Source organism: Macaca nemestrina, chromosome 14 (genome assembly GCF_043159975.1).
Source record: "Macaca nemestrina isolate mMacNem1 chromosome 14, mMacNem.hap1, whole genome shotgun sequence".
Taxonomy (NCBI): domain Eukaryota; kingdom Metazoa; phylum Chordata; class Mammalia; order Primates; family Cercopithecidae; genus Macaca; species Macaca nemestrina.
This window is the reverse complement of record NC_092138.1, coordinates 71,924,966-71,930,701: the sequence shown is the minus strand read 5'-3', so window position 1 is coordinate 71,930,701 and position 5,736 is coordinate 71,924,966. Positions and strand designations below refer to the sequence as shown.

Sequence of the window (5,736 nt, the reverse complement as noted above, 5' to 3'; positions counted from 1 at the left end):
ATCAGTTTTGTGCTTATTGGCACATAGAAGACAATAAATGGTGGACATAATATGATTATTTTTTAGTGGAAAAAAACCAAGATGTCTTTCATTGGAAGTGTTTGTAACTTATTCATAAGGTTCTCTTCAATGCTTTACTGCCACTCATCTCAAATCATGAATTATCTGATTTGACATGTTTTCAAACTTCAGTGATTATCTCTGCAGGGGGATAATGCTGTAGTAAGTCACACTGAAGAGTCCTGAAACTAAGATCAGGACAAAGGTACAAGATCAAGTTGGGAGTATTGGCAAAACTGACTTGACTGCATTGTCTGACTAGCTGAATTAGCTTTTTAGTTAGTTTCAGAGCTAGGGGCAGAGTGAAGCATAGAGTAAGTGTCCAATGCCAAGAGCCAGGCTAGAGAAAGGAACCTGAAAAGGAAGGGTCATTTTAGCACTCTTCGTCAAGTGTGTCCTTCTACGATTGCAAATGTAGTTCCGGACCAGTGGCCACAGCATCACCTGGAAGCCTTCAGAAATGCAGCATCTCATTTTCCATCCCTGAAACAGCAAACTGCATATTAACAAGATCCTCAGGTGATCAATGATTGAGAAGGACTGGAATAATAACATTAACCTAGCTTCTTCTAAGAGGTAAATGTTAGTTGAACTAGGATCTATTCTCTTGAGGAGTTCCAAAGTACTGATATTTGTGATAATGATTAAGAAGAGAGACCAGGCTCAGTGGCTCACACCTGTAATCCCAGCACTTTGGGAGGCTGAGGTGGGCAGATCACAAGGTCAGGAGTTTGAGACCAGCCTGGCCAATATGGTGAAACCCCATCTCTACTAAAAATACAAAAATTAGCCAGGCGTGTTGGCAGACACCTGTAGTCCCAGCTACTCAGGAGGCTGAGGCAGGAGAAATGCTTGAACCTGGGAGGCAGAGGTTACAGTGAGCCGAGATCGGGCCACTGCACTCCAGTCTGGGAGACAAAGTGAGACTCTGTCTCCGGAAAAAAAAAAATAGAAACCCAGAAATAGATATCACGATATCAAGTATCAGGGTTGGTATTCTACTAAGTTTAACGTACTGTTTTGCAGATCAAAATGTTCAAATGTCAGTCATTTCTTATGGATCAACTTAATAATGGTAAAACAGTACTGGCTTACATTTGTCGAGTGACTATTAGACTGTATACTAAACATTTTATATGCAGTCTCATGTAACATTCACAATAGCCTTATGAAGTATTATCAACAACAACCTCCTAGATGAGAAAGCATATTTAAAGTAATGTGTCAAAACTACATAGGCAGTAAGTGACAGATATAATCTGATAATGTCCTTGCTCCAAACCATTAAATTATCTTTGACTTCCTCAAATGTTTTATTCTCTTCCACCCCAACCCTGGAGAGCCTTGACTCTTCTCAAGGAGAGATAGGATATGTTTCCTATTGGGGCATTATCAACATCTTCATCTTTAGCGTTGAGAAAACATGTGTAATTTTTCTAGGCTTATTTGGGTCTTTTTAAAAGATTGCCTAAAAAGAATTAAATCCCAACTAAAATGTTTTCAATTTTTTTTTTTTTCCATTTCAGATTTAACTATTTGTGAAATTAGTCTGAGGAAGAAAAGTCAACTGCAAATATTCAACTTAGATTTAGATTCAGGGGATAAGCTTCAATTTCCACCTCTGCCCCTTGATAATGTTGTGGCCTTAAGCAAATCTTTTAAGTTTCTTGAATCCAGTTTGGCTATTAGAAAGACCAACTGAGATAATGTGTGTATAGCAGTTAGCATAAACTCTGAAAAAATCCACTTTGTTATCTTTGCCCATCTATTTTCTTCCCTCTCTCCCCAAGTCTTCAACCAATCACAAAGTGTTTTAGGTTCTACTCCTGTCTTTCTCAATACATCACACCGTCTTCATCCTCCTTGAGAGTGTTTTAGCCTACTAATCAGTTTCCTACTTCCAGTTACAGCCATCTTCCTTCACTCCCTCGTTCATTAATCACACAGATGTTTCCCAATTTCCTTGGGGGACATTTTACAGTGTCAGATTCTTGGGCCCACTCATACCTATGGGAACAGACACTGGAAAAATTGAGTTTCAGGAAGCTCAAATTAAAATAAAAATCAGATGATTCTGATGACAGTAAGTGCTGGGGGTACAATTGTGAGCAAAATAAGCAAACTAGGTCTTCATGTACTTGTCGTTGTCTGTCCAGAGTGCCTTTCCTTTCCCCCCTCATCTTTCAGACTTTTCATGTCCCCTCAGCTCCCTCAGTCTACCAGAGAATTAATGATTCTCCTCTATGAGCTACTACCTTTTTCTATTGTTACTACAATTCAATTATTTCTTGAATCCAAGCCTTTTGTCTTTATACTCTCATTGCTTTCAGGATTAGCCCTTGAATATGGAGGTAATATATGGGCAAAATCTTTGTAGCTATAAAATGCTATTTAAATGTGAATTCCACTTACATAATATTTGAGAGAACCTGAAAAATGCCCCCCTTTTTTTTTCTGGCTAGAGACAAGAATTTTGTTCTTCAGAAAGCTTACCTGGCTCTATTCTTGTAATGCCAAGCATCGCTGGTGTGTTAGACTCTTTTTGCCTTTACAAAACTTTACCATTGATGAAGAGTGTTTATTTCCATTGTTTCACTTGATCCTCATAACAACCTCCCAAGGTCAGTAATAGGATCATCCCTATAAGACAATAAAGGTTAGTGAGGGTAAGTGGGTAACATTCTCAGTCCCAGGAGCTGGTAAATCTGAGTGCCAAGACTCGACCTTCTTTGATTCTTTCCATCATACTTGTTTATTGGCATGCCCGGACATTTCTTTCTCAGCTTGTGACCTGCAATAGATTTCACTTTGTTTTGTGCTTCAGTTCCAAAGGCCAGGAATTGGAGTGATCTCCGTGTGCAAAGGTGCCGAGATTGGCTTGGCTATGGCCTGCTACCTGAAGCAGGTGGTGGCTACTGTCTGCATTAACGGGCCCAACACCAGCTTTGAAGTTCCACTCAGATACGAGGATCTGATTGTGACACCCATCAGTTCAGCTCAGCTCAGGAGCGCCTGCAGGTCTACCTCTCTGAAGCTGTGCGCTTCCGCCCCTGTAAGGGAGACCCCCGAGATGAGCTCCATCAGCAGAATGTGCTTCCTGTTGAAAAGGCTAGGGGATGGATTCTTTTCATCATCGGAGAGAGTGAGGAATGCCTGGATAGCAAAGCGTGCGCTGAGCAGGCCGTGGACCAGCTGCAGAGCCATGGCAGAAGCAGCGGGAGGATGCTGGTGTACCCCGGGGAAGGCCACCTCCTAGAATCGCCCTATGTTCCCCTGTGCTTTGCGTCCTGGAACCTGGGCATTTCCAGGCCCTTGCTCTGGGGAGGAGACCCTGCTGCTCATGCGGCAGCCCAGGAGCATGCCTTGGGGGACATCCAGAAATTCTTCAGGTAACACCTCATTAAGACCAGAAGCAAACTCTGAGCAAAGGCTGATTGATGATGGGTTGAACAGAGGCTGGAGTGCGGGTGGGAGGATAACGAGGATAAGGCAAAAATGCAATGGGGAGAGGGGGCTCTCCTAGTTTGACTAGATTCACAGTCATCTTGAATCAACTGGAAGGAGGTCAGACAAAAATCAAAGGACCGGGCACACATTCATGGGAAGTATTTCTCATAAATTGTTATGTGTTTCAAATTTTTGCAAATTGAATCCTAGTTTATACGAACTAAGGCACATTTTTATTTCAAAATGGTGATACCCTTGCAAATTGTTTTATTGTTTGTTTTTGTTGTTGAGACAGAGTCACTTTCATTCACCCAGGCTGGAGTGCAGTGGCAGGATCATGGCTTATTGTAGCCTCGAACTCGCAGGCTTAAGCTATCTTTCCACTTCAGCCTCCTGAGTCACTGTGACTGCAGGTGTGTATCACCAAGCCCAGCTAATTTTTTTTTTTTTTTTGGAGAGACAGGATCTGGTTAGGCTGACCTCGAGTAATCTTCTCGCCTCTGCCCCCCAAAGTTCTGAGATTAAAGGCATAAGCCACTACACCTGGCCCCTTGCAAACTGAATAATCTTTTATACCCCAGTCAGCAATACCCTGGGCCCAGGCATTGCCAATCTAGATAAATTCCCCAGAACCTCCAAGTTACTGACAGAAATATTTTCTGTTTAAACGATTTTGAATTGTGTTTCTGACACTTGATATGAAAAGTTCTAAAACCACCATTAAGTATAATGCTTGCTATAGATTTCCAGTAGAGTCTTAATTGTTTTTAGAATAGTGATGCTATTTATTCCTAAAATGTATATTTACCATTGTAATAAAATTGAATTTTATTAAATGCCTTTGTGGCATTTATTAAAATTAAATGTTAATATTTTTAAAGCTGTTAGAACAGTGCGTGGCACACAGCAATTACTATTCTAGAGTTCACCATTATTATTTTCATAAAGATTTCTTTCTCCCGTCTGTTAGTGAGGTGAATTACATTCATTTATTAATGGACTCATTTTTCTTTTTTTTTCTTTTCTTTTTTTTTTTTTTGAGATGGAGTCTAGGTCCGTTGCCCAGGCTGGAGTGTAGTGGCACAATCTTGGCTCACTGAAAGCTCCGCCTCCCGGGTTCACGCCATTCTCCTGCCTCAACCTCCCGAGTAGCTGGAACTACAGGCGCCCGCCACCATGCCTGGCTAATTTTGTTTGTTTGTTTGTTTTTTGTATTTTTAGTATAGACAGGGTTTCATTGTGTTAGCCAGGATGGTCTCGATCTCCTGATCTCGTGATCTGCCGGCCTTGGCTTCCCAAAGTGCTGGGTTTACAGGCGTGAGCCACCACGTCTAGCCCAATGGACTCATTTTCTTATGTGTCTAATTTTAATAGATGAATTTCTTATATTGATTAATGTGGATTTTAAAATTTGTTTTAGAGCCACTCTGGTCATTTATATTTTTTCAGAATTTCATCCATATTTTCTAGAGCACATTTTTCTCTTTACAATTTTTGACATGGCCCTTATTGTTTATATGCATGTTTTCTTTTTCTTCTCAGCCTGATTTGCCAAATATTTCTCTTTTATTTATCTTTTCCAGGGACAGTTTTTGGTTTATTTATTTGTCAAATTGTTTTTTTACTGATTCATTGATCTCCGATTTTTAGAATTAAGTTATTTTCTGCTGCCACTTTTGTATTTTTTCTTGCTTTCTGATATGCAGTGCTCTCATTTCATGAGTTTCTAAAAAAGTTCTAATTTACTTTTTGTTCTGTTTAAACCCAAGAGTAATTGTGCAAAAGTACAAAGTACTATCCTGTAAATAACTTGCCTTTACTAGGAGGAGGGGAAGAATGTGACTTTGCAATGAAGGAATCAAATTATCACCATCTGAACTCACCACTTAAATTTAGCATCTATAATAGGGGTCAGTGACATACACTTCATGATGGGACGTAAGATGGAGGACCCAGCACTGCTTAGAGCTACTCCTAACAACAGTTTCAGGAGTAGTGAAACTAATCCTAGGAGTAGGCTTGAAACTAATCAAGCCTTTAATAATTAATTAATAATTACTATGGTATCTGGAGGACAAGGTAAATGGCCCTACAAGTTAACAAATCCAGATTATGGGTCATTTATGGGACAACTGCCTTGTTTCTTCAACAAGTTAATTGCGTGAAGAAAAGAATGGGCTGGGGCAATTCACTTCAGAACTAAAGGAGACTTGAGACATATCAACAAAA

At 40.2% G+C, this 5,736-nt stretch overlaps 1 long non-coding RNA gene across 1 annotated transcript; it reads right to left on the bottom strand.

Moving 5' to 3' along the window:
• Positions 1-395: 395 nt before the first annotated feature.
• Positions 396-2,896, bottom strand: LOC139358179 (uncharacterized). The gene is made up of 3 exons (XR_011612740.1): positions 2,785-2,896; positions 2,554-2,700; positions 396-543 (listed from the first exon to the last, which is right to left on the bottom strand). It is a non-coding gene; the product is annotated as an uncharacterized lncRNA (long non-coding RNA).
• Between the last annotated feature and the right edge of the window lie 2,840 nt (positions 2,897-5,736).